Source organism: Mytilus trossulus, chromosome 5 (assembly GCF_036588685.1).
Source record: "Mytilus trossulus isolate FHL-02 chromosome 5, PNRI_Mtr1.1.1.hap1, whole genome shotgun sequence".
NCBI lineage: Eukaryota > Metazoa > Mollusca > Bivalvia > Mytilida > Mytilidae > Mytilus > Mytilus trossulus.
In genome coordinates, this window is record NC_086377.1 from 79,462,422 (window position 1) to 79,486,410 (window position 23,989).

A 23,989-nucleotide genomic window follows, 5' to 3' on the forward strand; every position below is an offset into this window, starting at 1 on the left:
AATAGGAAACTTACAAATTGTCTTAAAGGAGGACCACATTACTGGAGGACTAATTACCTTGGATTATCATGACCAATTGTAAATTTTGAATAACAAAATTTCGTAGTTGCAGTGAATATAAATAGTGCAATCATACATGTATATTGTTTCTGAATTCCATGAATACCCAGGATAATTATTCATTTGAAAAAGCAATTTGGAATAATGAAAATGCATAGTTTCAGTGAATTACTACTAATAATAGTGCATCATATATGAATTCATGAATACTTTGAATTAGTGGATAATCAGTCATTTTAAATAACAACAATATGGATATAATGTGAATTTCTAGTTTCAGTGAAATTTACAAAACAGTACATGTATATCACATCTGAAGTTTATGTTGGCGTTGCAATTGTTAACTGCATGTACCGCCAGCATGTCCAGGGTGTGTAAAAAGATCTTAACCAACTATGAGGGTCTTGTGCAGTCCGTGTCAATTAATTAGTGTCAAATGACTGCTTGTTGTACTTAAATTATTAAAGTCTGAATTAGAATTAAATAAAAATCTTAATTAGCATGATTAGTGGCCAAGTATTTGAAACAAATAAACCATGCATGCAGGGGTTAAGAAATTTTGTATTAGCTCACTAGCCCACGGCTAATTGGTATCATGATTTTACTAGCCCTGTTGGAAGAACTACTAGCCCAGCAAAACTGACCCGCTAGCCCTAGTTTGCTTCACACATTTGAACGAGTTTGCTGCTAAAACAATGAATTATATAAAGTTAACAATTTTTATCCATTTTACAGTAGATTTGTGCAAATTGGATACTCAAAACTATCCAATTACTAGCTTAGCATATATATATATAAAGTAATTGATAATTGAATATTCACTGTATATTCTTTCATAATGAGTTGCCCAAATCCCGACATGAAACAAGTCTTCAAGTACTGGAGGGTTCTTACCAGATACATTTTCGCGTTTGTTTAAAAGAATTATCAGCTGATTAATTATGTAATGCTCATAATTGTTATCAGTTAATAAAATTATAACCACTAATATTTATATGAAGAAATATCACCATCAATAGCTTTTCTCTTTTATAATTGTTTTATAAACGAAGTACATTAATGTCCATATTTACATTTTTTACAGGTAAGCTAATTGTGACCTTAAATAGATATAACCTAAGCACGGCCTTTTAACTGAACTGAAATTGTATTTGTAAAAAAAAATATTTCTTTAAAAATCGATTGATTGATTGTTGGTTGCTTAACGTCCAGTGGCAAATATTTCATGCATAATCAGGACGAGAACAAGTTCATAATAAATACAATAGGTAGGTTGTTACAATAGAGGCTATCTGGAAGTATGGTCGGGAACACTTGGACTGCCACTGGAAAATGAGGGTATATTGGATAGGAACAGAAATTTTGCCTTGCAACAGGTCACCTACGGACTCCTCAAAGAATTGTTACAAGGGTTCTTAACGTTCAAAGAGCGTGGCACTCTCCTAACACGAGACATCGGATTTAACCCCCCCTTCTGACCGGACGTGACTGCGAACTTGATACATCCTGCACAGCCAAACGGACGCCCTACTTCGGCAAGCGTTTTACTGCCGGTCGGGAGAAGACCAAGTGACCGTATTTCTTTACCCCAGTCATCCTTGGGGACTTTAAAAATCGAATGCATTTGGATATCAATGAAGATTATCATGATTGATGAAGATTTATTGCAACAAGTTAAACCTGATGCTTTTTGTTATCTATTAATCATGTGTTTCTTTGTCTAATATAATATCCTATTTATTTGTATTGTAGTCCTGTTATATTATGTTGTCAATTCAATGTTATATTTTACATTGCCATTAAAGTGTAAGGCTTGGCATGCCTCTAAACCAGGTTCAAACCACCATTTTTCCCTTTAAAATGTCCTGTGCCAAGTCAGGAAGATGGCCATTGTTATATTATTGTTCGTTTTAGTGTGTGTTACATTTTAACGTTGCGTCGTTTGTTTTCTTTTTTAAATTTTTTGTGTAAATTCACATTGCGATAAGACGTGTCACGGTACTTGTCTATCCCAAATTCATGTTTTTGGTTTTGATGTTCTATTTGTTATTCTCGTGGGATTTTGTCTGATGATTAGTCCGTTTCTGTGTGTGTTACATTTCATTGTTATGTAGTTGTTCTCCTCTTATATTTAATGCGTTTCCCTCGGTTTTAGTTTTTTACCCCGATTTTGTTTTTTGTCCATGGATTTATGAGTTTTGAACAGCGGTATACTACAGTTGTCTTTATTTAAGTTTTCCGAGACTGTTAATGATTTGATCATGGTTCTGGAGGCTTCTTTACAGTATGTAAACAATAACAAAATGGCGTTCATAACATGTTTCAAAAGTAATATCTGACAAAAGTCAGGTTTCTGCTGTCAAAAAGGATTCACATTTATATTACAATAAATTATTCAGAAGGAGGTGCAATCAGGTTGCATATTAAGCCTGTACTAATACATCGATATTGAAAGTTCGGGATCCATTCAGAGTTATTTGTTCTATTTTAAAACATTCTGATGACGTAGTCGAATCTGATTGGCTTAGATAGAAAAGTGATGAGGGGAGTTTCCCCGTTCTATTTTAGAAACGCCAAGAATTTTTTGTCACTAGTCCGTCGGGCATATTGGGTTACAAATTTGGTTGCCCGAGCTCTAAATGATGTAGTCCCGGGCGTCGGGCTAGTGGATTTTTTAACCCCTGGCATGTACTTTAAAGTATAATTTTATTATCCCTCCTGCAACAAAAGTTGAAATACACTCATGCAAGAAATATGTATTACAATCTGGCAGTGGCTACAGTCACTGTTTTGTATTTAAGCTTCACAAGATACATTTTAGAAGCTGAAAGGCCTGGAAACGTCCGTATGTTATGAAGTTTCTGTAAGTGATTTGTCCATTACACTTTACCATTGTTTTCATGGTACACTACATGTACATGTACATTGTACATGTAACTGTTTGAAAAAAAATATTACTGTTTGAACAGTCACAGTGAAATACACTTTAAGTCTTAAATGTATATTAATTGAGGTTTTTTATGATATCTTGAAAGGTGTACATGTCTCATTGTCTATCAGGCAGGGTTGGCCTGATCCTGACTTCATTTCATGGATCAGTGATTAAGATTACTTCAGTTACATGTAATTTGTAGAATTGTTTGTCACACATGTTAAATACTACAAGCAGTATAGGAAAAGAAGGTCAACTATATTTGGTGTATGAAATGAGTGTAAGGTGAATATATATGTCTAATTGGAAGACTTGCATCAGACTTTGACCTCAATGAAAATGTCATGGTTCATTGCACAATACTTAGTTTTTATACGCCCGTCTAAAGGGACATACATGTATTATGGTTTACTGTTGTCCATCGGTCTGTCTGTCCGTCCGTCGGTTGTCCACACTTCGGACAATAACTCAAAAACACTTTCACCAATTTCCATGAAACTTAAGTGAATTGTTTATATCTATTGAGGTAAGCTCCCTTTCGTTTTTTTTTTAAATTTCAGATTTTAAGTTTTGGATTTATGGGGCTTTATTCATAAAAAAAGGGGGGATTTTCAACACTTCGGACAATAACTCAAAAAAGCTTTCACCAATGTCCAGGAAACTTTGGTGAATTGTTTATATCTATTGACTGTAAGCTCCATTTCAATTTTTTTAAATTTCAGATTTTAAGTTTTGGATTAATGGGGCTTTATTCATAAAAAAGGGGGATTTTCCAATTTTGGGACAATAACTAACACTTTCACAAAATTTTATGCAACTTTGATAAGCAACAGGCGTATCATGGGCTAAAGCGCAGCCCTTTATTGTGGTTTGATCTACATGTATTTCCAAATGTTTCTCAGATGCTACAGTAGAAACTAGTCTACATGTACATGCATGACATCACTATTTTTGGCATATTATCATGATTATTGGATATTCATAAGTTAGTTTTCATGGTTTGGATGTTAAGAATGTTAAGTCTATTTCACAGACAGTATAAATCACTAAATTTTTGGTATGGAATGTCAGTTTCACTTTGTGGGGTGTACATCATCTGTCTGGCATGGTTAATTTGACTGCAACTTAACTTTCAAAGGTTAATGAAAATTGAAAGTGTGTGTGATACTTGTACATGTAGTAAAACCTTCATACATGAAGGTAGAGCAGAAATGACATTTCAGCAGTTGTACAGTCACTCTTGTTTACATCTGACACCAGTGATCATGTCTACCATATTGATTATACACATGTACATGATGTAGCTGATTTTTGATAACAAAAGTCTGACAACTATCAACAATTGTTATAATTCATTTGATAATACTAGGTATTGTAGTCTTGTATAACATATAAAATAGAAGATGTGGTATGATTGCCAATGAGACAACTATCCACAAAAGACCAGAATGACACAAACATTACACATTATAGGTAACTGTACGGCCTTCAACATTGGTCAAAGCCCATACTGCATAGTCAGCTATAAAAGGCCCAGATAAGAGAATGTAAAACAATTCAAACAAAAAACTAACTGCCTTATTTATGTAAAAAATTGAACGAAAAACAAATATATATATATACAACACATAAACAAACGACAACCACTTAATTACAGGCTCCTGACTTGGGACAGGCACATACTTAAATTATGTGATGGGGTTAAACATGTTAGCGGGATTTTAACCCTCCCCTAACCTGGGAAAGTGGTATAACATATATACTGTATGATAACCAGAATAAGGAGATGTGGTATGAATTTCAATAAGACAACCAAAGGTAACTGTACATCCTTCAACAATGAGCAAAATTAGTTCCGCATAAGTGTGATAATGAAAAACCTATAACAGGCCTAGTCATATTGCATGTATTGGATGATGTAACACGATGTAAATAAGTTTAGATGAGAAACCCAAGTTTAATTTTTATACCATGTAAACTATATAAAAGCAACATTGACACGTCAGTGATGACAAATATTTTGTGGTTAACCAAAGACTTGTACTAAAACAGCTGATCATCTGCCCTTGTTAATGTTTTTTTCTACAAATCCATTATATCTGCTTTTGAATAAATACCTTCTAAATATATATCCCAAGATGTTAAGGAACATTTTCTCATTGTTTTCTATAAACACAATAAGCATTACAAAGTCATACATGTATAACACACTAAACCATTATAGGTCAAAGTGAGGATCTAGAAAGGGTGGGGGGGGGAGGTTTCGGGGGTGTCGAAAAGGCGAGACTAAGCGATCCTACTTTCCGTCGTCAGTGGCGGCGGCGTCCACAAATATTCACTCTGTACGTGATTAAAGTTTTTGAAATTTTAATAACTTTCTTAAACTATACTGGGATTACTTCCAAACGTGGACAGAAGCTTGTTTATGATTAAAAAATACTATCCAGAAGTAAATTTTGTAAAAATAAAATTCCATTTTTTCCGTATTTTATTTATAAAAGGACTTAGTTTTTCTACGTTGAAACATTACAAAAACTCTGTGGTTCAAGTTTTTAAAATTTTAATAACTTTCTTAAACTATCCTGGGTTTGTACCAGGTTCAGGGGTGTCGAAAAGGCGAGACTAAGCAATCCTACTTTCCGTCGTCAGCGGCGGCGGCGGCGTCCACAAATATTCACTCTGTGGTTAAAGTTTTTGAAATTTTAATAACTTTCTTAAACTATACTGGGATTACTTCCAAACGTGGACAGAAGCTTGTTTATGATTATAAAATAGTATCCAGAAGTAAATTTTGTAAAAATAAAATTCCATTTTTTCCGTATTTTACTTATAAAAGGACTTAGTTTTTCTACGTTGTTTACCTCAATCTTGAATGCTGACGTGCTATTTACATGTATCATGTGTATCAATTTCATAAACTCTGTGGTTCAAGTTTTTAAAATTTTAATAACTTTCTTAAACTATCCTGGGTTTGTACCAAACTTGGACAGAAGCTTGTTTATGATCAAAAGATAGTATACAGAAGTAAATTTTGTAAAAAAATAAATCAATTTTTTCGTATTTTACATTTAAATGGACTTAGATTTTCTGCCAGGAATCAACACATCGATCTGTGGTTACTTATGCTACTTTTTATTTGTACCAAACTTAGACAGAAGCTTGTTTATGATCATAAGCTAGTATTTAATAGGAAACTTTGTACCTGTCATGCCTGTGTATCTGTATTTTACTTATAAATGGACTTAATTTTTCTTCCAGTTCTCATTTCACACAGTCTGCAGTTAAAGTTTTTAAACATTTATTTGATTCATAAACTATCCTAGATTCTTACTAAACTTGGACAGAAGCCTCTTGCAATGAAAAGATAGTATCGAGAGGAATATTTTTTATTGACGCGGAACCCTTACAAATTTTCTTTGGACGATCAAAGCATTTGAATGGGTACATGTAATTGGAACCCCCCTTTGTCCTGGGTTAGAAACACCACCTTTTTAAAATGGCTGGATCCTCCCCTGGGCCTTCAACATGGAGCATCGGCTTACACCGAACAAAAAATATAAAGGGACCCAAAATATTGTCTGTACATCTAGTAACATTGTTATTTTTCGTTACTGATTGAATAATATGTCATTTTGTACAAGCATTTATAGGATTAAATAATTTGAAATGGGAAAATATTTTGGATAAACGTTAGTACATCTGATCAACTGAAACCACATAAGAAAATCCGATGTCAGTCTTTAGAATTTAATAAGAGCGGAGTCTAAAGAATACATCAAGTTCTAAACCGTGATGTGAAAAAAAATAAAAGAAGATTTGATTTCCCTGTCTGAAACAATGCGAGTTTTCTTGTTTTGAACATTTGAACTTTCACTGGTGCTAGTTATTTTGTCGGGTCTTGTACAGTACGTCCATCTACTAGTATTTACATATGTATGGTAAATTGCTTGCGAAAAATCCGGTGAAAATATGAATTTTTCTCGCGAGTGATAATATTTTTTTACCTCAATCTTGAATGCTGACGAGCTATTTACATGTATCATGTGTATCAATTACAATTGAACTTCAAATAGACCATTCCGTACAAAATACAATACAAAGTCGAGTTAATATTGAACTATTCAAAAATAAAATACGATAAGATAAAATAAATTAAATTCAGATAGATTTAAGATTTGCTTTCCATAGCTGCAAAAGATGTGTTAAATGTCTGGTTGTGTTTTTTTTTCATGTATAGAAATTAAAATGGTTAATACGGCAATAATTATAATTTTACAAGACAAAAATGTAGCCCCAAATAAAAGCTCAGAATAAGTGTGTGAAATAAGCCCTCAAGAAAATAAAAAAGCAGTTGTATATGGGGATAAGTTTGACAAGTGTGTATATTAGGAGTTCCCCGCTAGGTTTAGAGTATATACTGTATATTGGGCGTTATTAGGAAGCAATGTGATTCGTAAAATACGGGTATTGAAAACAACCGTGTATGCATGAATGATTTTACACCTAACTAAGTTAATGAAAAATAATTAAATTGTTATTTAGATAATATTAAAAATTGTCAAATCAGTTATAAAGATACATTTGGTTACAAATATATTGGGGAACGTTTTTCGATTTTTCTTTTATTTAGTGAAATTACAAGTATCTAGTGCTGGTTCCGATTTTATTTGTTCGAAGAGATAAAGACGATGAAGTGTTAATAAAATATATAAATTCTGTACATTCACTAAATAACCGACGAATGCAAAAATGTGTTCAGCGGCAAATATTACAAAATACATTTTTTTTTAAAATCAATATCTATCTGAAATTAATGTAATAAATGGGAGTGATAGTTGTTTCTCTTTGTCACAACCTTATATTTCACACAGTAAAATTGTTTTACAAATAATTGAACCTATATCCCCGACTGTTAGACATTTTGTATCCGTGACTTTTAAGTGTACATAAAGGACAATGTTTGGAAGTTGCTACGCTTATAAATTAGCTATGCCTATACATAATAAATAGAATCTATTTTTCAATATTAAATATTATTTTTTAATATTAATAAATCAAATATCTAATATTAAAAAATGATTTTTTAATATTAGAAAATAAAACCTTTTTATTAATTTATTAATTTTTTAATATTAACAAAATATTTATTAATATTAAATATTCGATTTATTTATATTAAAAAATAATATTTAATATTAATAAATGATTTATTAATATTAATCAATAGGGAATAAATTCCAAAACGGCTTGCCATATATGAAATGGTTGTAGCTATCATATTATAACTGTTACAACTTTTTTCTGCGTTTAAACAGTTTATTCGTGACTGTTTCAACGTTTTCCGTGTTGGGACAGTAATTAAATAACTGTTACAACTTTCTAATGGTTGCATCAGTTTTATTACGACTGTGACAACCATTTAGGCGTTTAATCAGTTTATTTATGACTGTTGCAACGTTTTTCGAGTTGGGACAGTTGTAAATCAACTGTTACAACTTTGAAATAGTTGTATCAGTCCTTTAATGACCGTGACAGTTATTTCTTGCGTTGTTACAGTCGATTTATGTTGTAGACAAACATTTTTAAAGTTGGGACAGTTACAAAAAAACTGCAGCAGTGAAATTTAACAACTGTTACAACTTTAACAAACATTATCAGTCTTAGAACGACTGTTACTGGTATGGACAGACGTTTTTTCGTCCAGTAGTGTTAGGGTGCATTACCGTCTTTCCCCAAATGATAAACAGTATGACCAACATTCACAATTATAGGTACTTGGGGTGCAATACGGTCTTTCCCTAAAACATAGACAGAATGACCAGCATTCACAATTATAGGTACTTAGGGTGCAATACGGTCTTTCCCAAAAGCATAGACAGAATGACCAGCATTCACAATTATGGGTACTAAGGGTGCAATACGGTCTTTCCCCAAAACATAGATAGAATGACCAGCATTCACAATTATATGTACTTAGGGTGCATTACCGTCTTTCCCTAAAACATAGACAGAATGACCAGCATTCACAATTATAAGTACTTAGGGTGCAATACCGTCTTTCCCCAAAGCATAGACAGAATGACCAGCATTCACAATTATAGGTACTTAAGGATGCAATACGGTATTTCCCCAAAACATAGACAGAATGACCAGCATTCACAATTATAGGTACTTAAGGGTGCTATACGGTCTTTCCCCAAAACATATAGATAGAATGACCAGCATTCACAATTATAGGTACTTAGGGTTCATTACCGTCTTTCCCCAAATGATGAACAGTATGACCAACATTCATAATTATAGGTACTTAAGGGTACAATATGGTCTTTCCCCAAAACATAGACAGAATGACCAGCATTTACAATTATATGTACTTAGGGTGCAATACCGTCTTTCCCAAAAACATAGACAGAATGACCAGCATTCACAATTATTGGTACTTAGGGTGCAATACCGTTTTTCCCCAAAACATAGACAGAATGACCAGCATTCACAATTATAGGTACTAAGGGTGTTATAGGTCTTTCCCCAAAACGTAGACAGAATGACCAGCATTCACAATTATAGGTACTTAGGGCGCAATTCTATCTTTCCCCAAAAGGTAGACAGAATGACTAGCATTCAGTTAAAGAAACAATAGTCTTTCCTAATAGGAAGAAATTCCCCAACAGTTACTTATAGTATATTTTACATTTTAAGTTGACTTTTTGTCAAAATTTGTTTTAACTACGGTAATTGTGAACAAGAAAAATTTAGTCAAGAATTTATATCCTTGAAGTTAGTAAATTTTGATCTTGTTTTATCAAATAGGCTCTGCTAAAAAAAAGATAAATGTAGCTGTGTGTATATTTAAAAACACAAATAAGTAAGAGGATGAAAAATAATGTAAAAATGAAGCATATGTAAATAAAAATTTAAATAAGTTAAAATGAAACATATGTAAATACAAATTTAAATAAGTAAAATTAATCATATGTAAATAAAAATTTAGATAAGTATAAAAATAAAAAAACTTCTAGAAATTAAACAAAAATACTTCAGACTTTGAATCTAAATAAAAAATAAAAACTCCAATAATGATATATCTTAAAAATGTGAGAAGCTTTAATTTCAAACGTCTGTGTGAAACATCATCTACGTGTGAAACATCATCTGTTTCATGCAACATCATGGAGAGTCACATATCCTCCCCTGTAGACAACGTATCATGATGACATAAATGAATTCAAATTCATTTGATAACAAAAACAAAGTTAAAATGGTGTGACATTAAAAATAAAGGTGATCAGTAAATTATATTGGTCACAATTTTATGTAAATTTAACTTGTATTTATAAATAAATATTTATATAGAATAGTCACCAAAGAGACTATACTTGTATCTTTAAGATATTTCAAATCAACTGTGCTTGTGACCGTCATAAATTTGTATTTGGACTATTAAAATCAACAGATCATTATTTCATGGAAATATGAATAATATATCCTGATTGTAACATCATGAAAAATCATATATCCACAATGATGGACAACTTATCATGATGACTTCATCAAAAATATCTCGACCAACAACTTTAACCTGAAGCGGGACAGACGACCGAACGAACGGACGAACGGGCGCACAGACCAGATAACATAATGCCCATCTAATATTGTAGGTGGGGCATAATAATAGTATTGTTATTGTTGCTGGTGTGTGTCTTCCAGATTTCATTGCAAACACAATTATGATTTGGGGGGGATGATGAAAAAAAATGTTTTTGTTTCTTGTTTCTAATTATCATGATCATGTAATGATAGCGAATTTTTGTATTCAACTGAATTGTATATAAAAGAGTTCAACAGAATGCATCAGAAACCAGCAATCTGAAATATCACATCAAGAAAATAAACAGATTTTGAATCACAGACGAATATAAGTAATGTTTATCAATTAAACACGATCAGTCTCCCCCCAAAAAAGACCACATTCGGGAAATATATGTGATAAGTCAAACTGTACATGTCTGATATTGTTTTTAATTTAGTTCGACCTTGAAAATATGTATAAACAAGATAAGTACTACGTGGTAAAATTATAAATTGAATGTAGACTCATCATAACAGGAAGATGAAGGGTGTGATTTTAACGATTTGAACTTGACATCATCCGGAGGTTACAAGTGGAAACATAATTTTCCTTACATCAGCTTGGTTCGACTTTATTCATTGTATATTCGATGCTTTCAATTTTGAGTGTAGTATACATTGACTAAATTTTGGATGGTGGAGGCTGAGAATTTGTAGACGTTTTTATTTTAATCTTAAGAGCCAATCCGCCAGAAAACCATGATTTTAATTAAACTCTAAACACAATTAGTAATAAAATGGCTTATAAAATCATTAAAAAATGTAAAATAAATTTGTATAAAAAATGAAATAAGACGTTTTTGTACTGCAAGTGCAAAAATCAATAAATTGTCTGAAACCAGGGAGTACTTCTTTTATGCTCTTCCATTGACTTATCTCCCTTTGGCAACATATTAGCTCCCGGTGATGGTTTGGCAGACAAATGTTTACAGTGAAGTTTGTGTCTTGAATGATCTAGGAGGAGCATGTTGGCTATTCCATCATCATACAACTACATATAACAAAGTATTTAAGATATCTGAATGCAATGAAGACCAAATAGCATAACAACTGCCAAGAAATTTGAGAATAATGAAAATAATTTACCAGACAATAATTTAGTGAATAAACATGATAAATATTGATTGGAAAAAACAAGTCAATGAACTGCAAGAGGTGTTCTTAGATTTCAACTAGCAAAACAAAAATATTCTAAATCATTCTTAGTAAAATAAAGTGAGCGAAAGGAAGACATTGCTTATGCTTGCACTAAAATGGAGATTGAGAGTGTCAAAACTGTCTGGCTTTACAAGATCTTACAACTGTCTGGTACACCAAAAATAAATCAAAGACACTCTCTCTACCGTTGTACTAAAAGCAGCATTGGAAACTAGCATTGGTAAACAAATATATTCGTACAGATACAGACTACCATTCATCTCAGAAGTCTGAAAATACTGAAAACTATGGTGTAGAATTTACAGCCAGACTTTTTATTTTACATAAAAAGAGGAGTGGTTTATTTTCCTATGGTTGTTATAAGATCTTGTCTTAGACATGTTAGAATAATTATGTTTGAAGTACAGAGACTTTCATGGATTTCATTGACATTACAATACATTTGTATGGTCAAGCAACATGTCAACATCCTGTCCAACCCTCTTCCAGCAAAGCCAAAGCTGACCAAGGATTTTCACCATTTCATAACAGGCTGTATACAACCACAGGAGGAGTTACTTCAGTAGGAACAGGTACAAATCTTACAATAATTTTTTATTGTTCCTTATAGTCAATCCGAAATTAGGGAACCAAGATTTGATACATCATATAGCTAGATTAAGAAAAGGAGGGGGGGGGGTGGAAGGGGCATGTGAATATTCTTTTACACCTAACTAGTTTCTAAGACATCTTATTTATTTTCAATGACAAAGTGCATACAAATAATTTATATTCCTTATCTACATTTTCTGTCTTTGGACCATTTGATAATAAAAAAAGAGGGAGGGTCAAAATAGTTATATGTCCTTGTCAGCTAAGGACAGAATTTTAATTTTAAAGCTATAAACCAGGGTACAATATAATTATAAAAATAAAACAAATTTATAGACCATAATCATTATAATAATCAAAATTTCTTTCAATATAATAATATTCAATATAAAGCAGGTCAGGGTTTTTTTCACTTCCCCTAAGTTATATTTTCAGTTCTAACTGGAAGTTGTTTATCTCTTTAAATTTGTCTACTAAAAAACTTTTATCTCGTGGAAAAGACTCATAAAAATACATGTTTTAAATACAACATAATGTTCATGTAACACTAGACAATTTATTCCAGAGAATAATCTTTTTTAATGAACTATTCATTCTTGTAGGCCATGGATCCTAAAAAAACAACAAAAGCATTGCAAAGTTTTGTAAACTTTTATTTTAGGACCCTACATTTGTACATTTAGATGTATGTAGATGACTTATAGTGCCCTTTTTAAAAGAAAAAAATATATATTTAAACTACATGCATAGTGATGCTTCATGTACACAACCCTAAATTTCCTGTTTGGTATATTTTATTTCATGAAAAACAAAATTGAAGAATTATTTTATAGTTCACACTTCTTATTTGTAGGGTTATATGCCAGCAGGTATACAATCCAGATGAATTTTCGAGTAAGTGACAATAGCCAGGTATGGAAAAGTAAACAACCGATACCGGAAACACCGGAAGTAACATGCACGAGAGGCACTATTATGGGTTTTGTGCATGAGATGCACATGCTATGGGTTATCAGCCCGGGTGGGAAATTATGGCTTGTGTACTTCCGTTCATTACACATATGCAAAAGCTATCATAGCAATGCTAAGTATTTGATAAATTAATTTAATTGTTTGTATACAATGTAATATATGGGAATTATAAAGTATATAATAACATTATTATGCATGTTAAACATCAGTCTTATTGAAAAGTCTTTGTTTACTTTACTTTACTTATTTAATTTGTAGTACAATGTTGGGCGGCTTTTATTTCCATTCAACAGCTAACAACGACTAATGAACTGTTCATACATTCCTTTTCAAATATCAATGAATATAAAAGGGGGAGATTTGTATTGGTACTTTTGAAGATATTTCACCTGTTTGATTAATTGATTGGTTGTTGGTTCCTAATGTTCAATGTCAAATGGTTCATGCATATTTAGGACTAGAACAAATTGAAATAAATACATTATTTGGGTTCTTTAAATTAATATGCTCAATCTAACAATGTATGAAGATGTATTAGATGTTGCAATTGGGACTTACAGTAACAATTGTCAATTTTATTTCCTGTCAGTGGTACATATGAAATAAAAAAAATGTGGTATGATTGCCAATGAGAACAACAAATGGAAGTTTTTAACGACCTTGACTGGCTATACAGCCCTTGCACGGTCGGTAATGAGAACAAATGACATTGAAGTAAAGCTATAGGTCTGCATACGCCTTATGGCCTTGAACAATGAGCAAGACCCATATTGCATATATATGTATATTCACCCATAAAAGGCCCCAAAATAAGAAAATGAAAAAATATGAAAATTAACAGCCTGATTTATGTATGTAATTTTGTGGTTTTCAGATCTAGACTTGCTGCTAACCATTCTGTCAACAACAACTGAACTTTCACAGCAGTCAACATCAGATTGAGAGACTGATAATACTTATGACAGAAACAACTTTAACCAACCACACAAGCAACAGAAACTTTCCAAATTTAAAACATCAGTTAAATCTTCCATGGGATGATGTTTCAAAAAATAGCAGTTCATCATTTATGGAAATTTTAATATTATGGTTTTTCTTTTACAAGAAAGTTAATGTACACTTGTTTTATAGTAAAACCTTGCCGTTCGAGAAACCCACATTCAACTACATGTATATTTAAATTTGAAAATTCATGTGATTATTTAAATTGTTTTTTTATACAGCAATTTTAACAACTATCCAATTTCAGTCAAAATTCTATATAAATTTTGCACTAGTTTATATAGACTAGGTTATTTGTTTTTCGTCTAGTTGTGCGATTTTTTATAGATGCATTTATGATTTTCATGTTTGTATTGATCACATTGCAGCACCATAGATATAGGTACCTGGCAAATGTTACCTCGTTAGCATACTAGGCTCAAAGACTCATAAATCAATTTCTATCTCTTAGTGTCTGTAGAAATCATCTCTATATTGTAACTGTTTACCATGGTTTAAAGTTTTCTCTTTTGAACCATTATTGTAATAACTTTAGAACAAGTGTCATACATATATATTATATATAAAAAATCAACATGACAAGATCAAGTACCCAAAATTTTTCTGAATGAGTGGACATAACATCTATGAGCTATTGTCCCTGAAATGTGTAAAGTAGTAGGTCCAGTAAGACCTCTTTTTGGCCCCAAAACATAGCAGTTTTACAAAGTAAAATTTTAGTTATTTATTGGACAGTAGAATGCTTTTGCTACATAAATATGGGCTGTTTTTGACAATACAATGCACATATATCGGGTACTAGCACCATTAAATCATTCTAAATTACTGAAATCTTCACAATTCTAGCATTTTAGTTAAATTTAAGGCGGTTTCCATGTAAAACGAAAGTGGCCGCATTCGTGTTCATCCTTAATATTGAAATGTAAGTTGTATTTGATGATAATACATAACATACATAGAGGTTGTGGATGACCACAGATGCGGCCACTTTCATTTTTGACAAAAAACATCTGAAAAGTGACATTTTTCGGTATATTTGGTATATTTTTCATATTTGAGCTTAATCAGTTAAAATCTTTCACATAACTAATTGATTCAACTGAAATAGAAACTTAAGTGTTTTAAAAGTAGTCAAAATCTTTCGACAGACGAACCTGAAATTTGAGGACAAAATCGGTCCTTACCAGACCTACTCCTTTACAAATTTTCACATTTTTTTGCTATTACCTGACAGCTTTATTAATATATTATAAGAATAAATTGCAAAAATGGTCTGAAGAAATGTCTTGTACAGTCTGAACTTTTTCTGAAGTGTTTAACTTCTTTTATTTTAATTCTTTGTTTTTTAGATATGGTTTTTTTTGTCGTTTTTAAGTGCACAATTTGTCAACATGTTCAATGCAAGCTATATCGGCTCCTTGGAGCCTATAGATTTATAATAAATAATTTGTATTTATGTATGATTATTTTCTTAATGTATTAAATGAAACATTAATTATTATTTTCCATTTGTTGTTATACTTATTTATAAGTCCAGACACTATCATATGTCAGATGTTACAAATGAGACGGCAAAATTGACAAAATTTGAATATGCAGGCTACCCTATTTTGTTGTGCCATATACTAGACACCAACATTATTTGCCGAGCTCAATATTTTTTTTGATAAGGTATATATAGTTATACTTTGCAAGCAGACATGTTATTTTATAATAATAATATGATCTTGGAGTATTTTGGCTCTGAAAGATGACCAAAATCAGCAATTTTGGACATGAGGCTAAATGAGACATATTGAAAAGGTTAGATAATACATACACTTAATAGACAGCATTGTTATTTCTATGCATTCTTACACTTAATGTGATGTATTACTAGGAACAACTATCAAAAAACTATGAATATTGCCATATTTTTTGTATTTAAACCAGCGAAATATGCCAAAAAGGCTTATTTTTGTCGTTATCGAGCAATCTCATCTATTAAAAGATGGCGCCTAAAAAAATACAGATCGGTTCAATATTTCCCAAAACAAATTTGTGTGGTTATTTATATCAATAAAGTGCACCAATGTGCCAAATATGAACTAATTTGGCCAAAGTGGCATTCGGACGGTTTTGCATGGTTTTCTAGCAGATTGATTGGCTCTAAAGTAATAACAGTAATCACGCAATGTGATAAACATAACATGTTTCGATGTCTTGAAAAAAGCAAGGGTTGCATATATGTATAATTTTCATTAGTAAATCAGGTTTGGATCTTGTTTATTATGGTTAATGAAATTAAACTATTGGGGCTAGTTGGCATTTGTTTCGTCAGATTTTATGTGTCCTGCCTATTTATGTCTTTACATATAGGTATTAAAACTTTTTTTTTTTGGGGGGGGGGGGGGGGGACATTAGTTTGACGAGTGGGTCTTTTTCTTAATTAGATTAGACTTTTATGCAGGTGAGGGACGAGTTGACAAATCTTTATTTAAACTATTCTCTATCAGTTCAATGTAGCCAGTTGTCTTCGATTCAATTGTATCGTACAGACAAGTAAGTTATTTAACGTGACACAATATAATGCAGTTAGTACATTTCATTTTATCATGACCTATTTGGTATTGAACAATTATTTGGTGAACAGTTAGGTCGTCATAGCTTTATTAACTCGACATTTGACTAAATAAGTGGATTATGACCAATAAACACTTAAAATTTAATGCAAGTATGTTTTTTTTATATAATTATTCAGAAGGTAGATATAGGCAGATATGGTATGAATGTCAATAAGACAACTCTCCATCCACGTAACAATTTATAAAAAGAAGGGTTTGTTTTACGTAAGACTCGGAAAGTGTTTGCTCTGAAAAATCAAGGAATCATATAATATTTTCAAAAAATGTCAATAAGGCTTCTTATTAAATCGCTGTTAAAAATATCGGATGTTATGTAGAAAGTAAAGTAACGAAAATACCGAACTCCAACGGATATTCACACATCGAAAAGTGATTTATCAAAAAGCTAAATCAAAAACTCAAACACAACTTACGAATGGAAAACAACTGTCATAATTGTGATTTGTTTTACAGGAATGTCCTACAGTAATAAATGGTGGATAAAACCTGGTGTAAAGGTCGCGTAATATGTATGACTATAAGGTCCTACTTGTGAAACAAGAAACATTACCAAAGCATATGGGTAATCATTCTTTGGCAATGTTGCTTCTTTAAGTTATCAACATAATTTGAAAAATGTTTAAAGAAATTGATAACCTTAGTTGTATTTGGCACAACTTTTTGGAATTTTAGATCCTCAATGCTCTTCAACTTCGTACTTGTTTGGCTTTATGAATATTTTGATATGAGCGGCACTGATGAGTCTTATGTAGACGAAACGTGCGTCTGGCGTACTAAATTATAATCCTGGTACCTTTGATAACTATTAAGTGACATGTTTTTTTTAACATTTAACAACATTTTAAAATTTTGTGCATGCGTCTTGAAAAAAGATACCAAAGGGACAGTCAAACTCATAAATCAAAAATAAATTGACAACGCCATTGCTAAAAACGAAAAAGACAAACAGACAAACATTAGTACACATGACACAACAAAGGAAACTAAAGAATAAACAATGCGAACCCCACCAAAAACTAGGGGTGATTTCAGGTGAAAACGTTACGTATTTAAAATTGAGGAAACATATCTAAACATCATTTTGATTCATAATGTGTTAACACAATTCTTTGAAAAATGTAGAAATGATGCAACAATATACTCAAATAACATATTAATGTTATCCAGATTTATTGTTATAGTGCCGACAGCGAACCTTACAAATGCAAGCTAAGGCTATTACCGACACTTTATAGACATGATGCTAACCGATTTTGGAACAAGTAACCAGAAAGTTGATTAACTGTTAAGATTTGAAAATATCTCACATGTTTACAACATATAAATGCGTCTGAAGATAATCCTTACAAAACAATGTGTTGAGGATTGCAAACGAAACAACTACCCATCAAAGGTCAAGCTGATTTTTTTTAGTGTAAGCAAACAAATTTAAATAGAGAGAGGGGCATAATGATTTATGTGATGAAAGTATTATGATATAAGTTATCAAAGGTACCAGGATTATAATTTAATACGCCAGACACGCGTTTCGTCTACAGAAGACTCATCAGTGACGTTCAGATCAAAATAGTTCAAAATAGTTAAGCCAAACAAGTACAAACTTGAAGAGCATTGAGGACTCGAAATATTAAAAAGTTGTTACAAATACGGCTATGGTCATCTATTCCTGGGATAAGAAAATCCTTAGTTTTTCGAAATATTCAAAGTTTTGTTAACAGGAAATTTATAAAAATGATGCTTACCGATTTTGGAACAAGTAACCAGAAGGTTGAATAAATGTTAAGATTTGAAAATAGCTCACATGTTAACAACATATAAATGCGTCTGAAGATATGCATGTTCAACGAGTATAATGATTTATATAGGGGAGTACCTTGTTATTTAGATAACATTTATCAAGTCTTAAACTTCTTTTTGATGGTCAATACTATAAGTAAATTCAGAAATTATTGCGTACATTTATTATTGCAATCTGGTCATTTAACACTAAAATTTGATTTCGCAGCGACATTAAGGTGATTTTCCCGCAAAACCGAATAAAAAAATAGTGCAGGAGTTATTTCCCCTATCTGGATCAACATGTTTAATGGCGGGCGACTTTTGACGTTGCAGACACAGTTATAAATGTAGCAATAGGTAAGTTTTGAGTATCGCATAAATGATGAAATATATCACATATGGTGTCTTTTTTTCATATTATAATGTATTTTCACATCAAATAATATAAATAATTTGAATGAAAGCTGTATTTATCAAAAGAAAGATCGCAAGCGGAGTTTAAGCTCCGCCCACTGTTTACCTTATTTGGAAAATCTATGTAGCTGAGAAGCTTGCAGTATGCAAGTCTGTTAATTGAAGATAATTGAAGCAGCCTGGCACTTGACAGTTAATATTTAAACGACCTGGTTGAAGAAACTAATGAGAAAAAGTGGAAAATTTATTCAATATGATCCAATGTCTGGGCAAAACATGATTTAGCAGGATAATTATGGTGTAATGTATCGCTTTCAGGTATATAATCTCGAGATATACTAAAATTATGCAGACGGCATGGCTTGTGCATCATGTGCATAGGACAGAAATATAAACCACGTGTTGCAATATTTAATTTCAACCATGGCCAGTATCAATCCTTTTTATACGAAAGACACAGAAACACGGGGGTCCTTCTTCATAGGGGTACACACAAATTATCAAGTTTTTTACCCCACTTTTTTGGGGTTTTCGACCCCAGAAAAACGTGTTTATCCCACAAACCTGGGACCACCCCATGTTTCATGACTTGAGCCCAACCTGTTCATCTTGTGTCAGATAATTTAGGAAAATGACAAATAGCATAAAAAAAAACATGTGCCTGTGCCACTGGCCTGTACCTCTTGTCACCTTTTTAACTGTTTAATGATAATATGCATAAACTGTATTATAAATGGCAAATACATGTATAATTTTCAATTGTTTCTAATTATTAATTGGAAGCTTTTAGAGCTGATAAAAGCGTCCAATTAATAATTATTAGGACTAATCTTGCCGGGGCTTATTATTCCTCATCAAAACTACTCCAAATAATTATGACATGTTGAAAAGCTGTTATATTTTTTTTCTCTTTAAAAAAAAACTTAGCTATAAAAAGTAAGGCGTCGAGGAAAAAAAAAGCTTTTCAAGATTAAAGTAAGGCGTGTCAAAGTAAAGAAAAATAAAATAGCTTTTCAAGGCGTCATAATTTTTTGGACAACATCGAAACCACCTTTAAATTTCAATTCATCATCCCTAACAAACATTTTTTTTTGTTCGTCTGTTATTGATAATAGTCCAAATAATTAAGACGTCTGGCAAGACTATTTTTATTTTTATCTGAGACACCAGTAGGAAGGCATCCAAGAAAAACATTTAAATAGCCTTGCCAGACGTCATAATTATTTGAACTAGGTCTGAAATTAAGCACTTCATGTACATATATAATTGTAACCTCCAAAAGTTCCAAAGTTAGCTTTATCATTTTTTGTAGCAAAGCTCACAGCTAAAATAAAATAGTATTTTTATTTTATTTTTTGGCATGATTTAGAGTCGGGGGGTTTTATCCTGTCAAGGGCCGAGTTTACCTGTATTTTTAAAGATTGTATTATTTCCCTTGGTTATTGGTTGGAAAAAATGGTGGCAAAGTATTTATTTCTTCACACGAGATGTGAAATTTTCTTAAAAGAGCTGCCATATTAATGATTGTGAACATTAGGATGTATCATGCAATTGACTTATATTATTGGCAACACTACAAAAATGTAAATGTACTTTTGACTCGAGTTCAGTTTACTTTTCACTTTACAACGGAAATAAAATGACTATTTAAAGGGTCAGTGCTCAAAAAAAGGTTAGGTCAGGTACATGATATATATATATATATATATATTGGCCTAAGAAAAGACTAAAAGAAGCAATGATCTGAGGCTAATTAATGTATAGTTTGCTCATCATGACTGCCTACTTTGACATATTATTTTTATATATATATGTCTTTTGGAAAATGTTGTTTGTGCTGTTTTTTGACCCTTCTACAAAAAAATTGTTTTACATGCACACATATAAAAATTGCGGTTTTTATCCAATGCAATCCGACATAGGTTTAAACGTAGTTTTCAATTTAGACTCGTATATATATATTGATAGATAATAATTATTAACAGTTATACATTGAATAGTCACTGCATGCACTTTCCCTCTAAAACACATGTTTGACATCAAATATCTAAACTCTGTCCCTGTTCAGTGTTGGTTGGAATTAAATCCATCACTCAAAGCTATTTATCCCCAGTAAACAGAATCTATATCTAGTCTCTAGTCAGACTGACTATATATTAAAGTTCTGTCTGTCTGTTCCATGAATTTTTTTCTTTGCACCGTTCTCAGGAAAATTACAAGGATTTCTGAAATTTGCTTTCAGGGTTTATGTATGAGTTAGCAATACCATGTGATGCTTTTTCATCTTAATCACTCAACAACTTCCTGTGTACCTTAAAATTGTTAAAGTTTAAGGGGGTATCATAAGTTATCAGTAGCTCACAGATTCACTTGTTTGTTTCTGATTATTTTTTTAATTTTTTGTTTGGGGAGGGAGCTGCCAGGCTATTTTGAGTAGTGCTCTCAGCACTTCTAGTTAATCATAAATTAGCAACATCTGTATCATGACATTAGTTCATTTAATTTGCATTATAAACAAACTTGTGTGGCAAAAGTAATTTCTTTATATTAAAAAAAAATATGATTCATTATCATGATCAGACATGTTACATTTGCTATGGACGCATGAAATTATTAAACGTGTTGTTATCAATTTTTCAAGTATATTATATTACAATTTTTTGTTTTAGCTTGCCTGAGAATTACAGGACTGAAGTAAGAGTATGGCATTCAAGCTTTGATGAAATATAAAGGTATTGGTTTGAATTTGGGATCTTTATTATAGACAGGTAAATTGTTTATCCTGCAATTATCTAACTGTTGTACAATGAGACAACTCTCCTCAAGAGTCTTAAGTGAAACAGAAATTAAAAACTATAGGTCACCATTTAGGCAATAAGAAAACACAGTAAAGGCCCCAAATCATAAATGTTTATAAACAAGGAGAAAACTAATGGCCTAATATATGTGGGGAAAATGAATGAACAAACAAACAACAAATGTTTAATTACAGACACAGTCATACATATATGTACAGGATGTGGGGGGGGGGGGGGGTGGGGGGGGTGGTTAAGTTGATTACATGTATGTTAGCAAGTCAGGCTTTTCTTCCAGATTTTATGATACATGTACATGTATGTGCAAATAAATTTCTGTTTTCTTACATTGTGAGAAGATTGTATGATGTAAATTTAGAATTTATACATGTTATATGGCAATGTTTTAATTAAAAGGCAACTTTGAATACAAAATGTATCTCATTTTTATAAGAACTGACATTCTGAAATCTATACATGTATCACACATAAGTAATTGTACAAGTATGTAAATATTTTCTGAAATAGCAATTATTGATATCACAATTTTCCATTCTTCATGAATTGCAATACAATAGTTTATGTACCCAATATAAATGATCATGATAATTTCTTAATTAAAAATGAAGCTTCTGTACCAGCAATAGTATTTATTTACACAAACATGACAGATACACCTAGGCCTATAATAATATACTGAACTTGCTAGCTCAAATTTCTTGTGATCATGTTGATATTGAAGTATTCATGTCATTGTTCACATTTGGAAAAGGAGATATAAAATAATGAAGTTAAACATTATACATAAATTTAAATATTTATAACATAGTGCACCTTTTAAAAATGCATGTGGAAAATTTATATTTTGTTCAAATGTTGAATGAAGACATTAATACTACAGGTAAAATAGGATGGAAATTATTTCGTTAGAATTTTAATCGTACCTTTTTGAAGAGGTATGTTTGCACTAACTTTGAATTACTTTTTTCATTTTGAAAACTTCAGTTGATAAACATGTATACATTGTACATGTATTATATTTGGATTTTTTTTTTATTTCAGGGATGAAGATCTAGACCTTAATAGACCTGCAGTCAGACACCAGTTAAAAGTTGCTTATAACTCATCATGGCCATTACCATGACTGGAAGATGTGATAAAAATTTGTTTAAAAAGCTACCAAATATGTTTTTTGAAAAAAAGACAGCTATTCTACATAATGTACCGTTCTAAGCAGAAGCATTGACAGTTTCAAGACCAAACGAATTGGAATTTAGTGAAAAACCGAGGAATATTAATTGGACAATTTAACTTCTTTTTCATCATTATTGAAGTTGATGTTTTTATCTCAGTTAAAATGATGTCCAAATATACATAATGGCAGTTCAGAGATTTGTGAATATTCTTAGAATAGGAGCTGCAAAAAGGATTTCAGTTCAAAAATTGTGTTTCATGGATGTAAAAAATGGAATTTGTTGTCTCTTACATGAAATCTTTTTTAAAAATCTGCAATATCTAACCAATATGAGTGAGAGATCTACAACTAGACATGTCATTCAGTTGAATTGTAATCATGGTAAAGAGGAATTTTGAAATATAAATTTATAAGTCTTATATGAGTGTTTTGTTATTTTTATGGCGATTACAGGCGATTCAATATAAATATTAATCATACCAGTATTAAGACTTACAGATATGTACATGTAATAATAAAAGTAAGAATATGACAAATGATTGCCAATGAAACAACTCTCTCCCTCAGGGAACAAATAGTCATATGCATGTACAATGTACATTTATGTATTGGCCACCAGAGAACAAGAAAATCATATTTTGTCATGATTTATATTTCAATCTCATTTCATGACACACAAACTTCAGGTTTACAAAAGGTTCAAAAGCATAATAAAGTGTTATTTAAATTGTTGGTCAAATTGATGTTGGCCTTCAATGCTGAGCAAGACCTCTGTACAAGACTACAAGTGTAACAGCCCCAAATGTTTGAACCAAACAAAATTGTATTTTTCTTTGTT

The 23,989-nt window shown here is 31.6% G+C and overlaps 1 long non-coding RNA gene across 2 annotated transcripts; it reads left to right on the plus strand.

Annotated features, from left to right (window-relative positions):
- Nucleotides 1–18,968: 18,968 nt before the first annotated feature.
- On the plus strand, nt 18,969–23,537 carry LOC134717492 (uncharacterized). Of its 2 annotated transcripts, none has more exons than XR_010107344.1 (3): nt 18,969–19,104; nt 21,831–21,929; nt 23,019–23,537. It is a non-coding gene; the product is annotated as an uncharacterized LOC134717492 (long non-coding RNA). The 2 variants fall into 2 exon arrangements; XR_010107343.1 differs by lacking the exon at nt 18,969–19,104 and adding an exon at nt 20,616–20,744.
- Nucleotides 23,538–23,989: the final 452 nt, after the last annotated feature.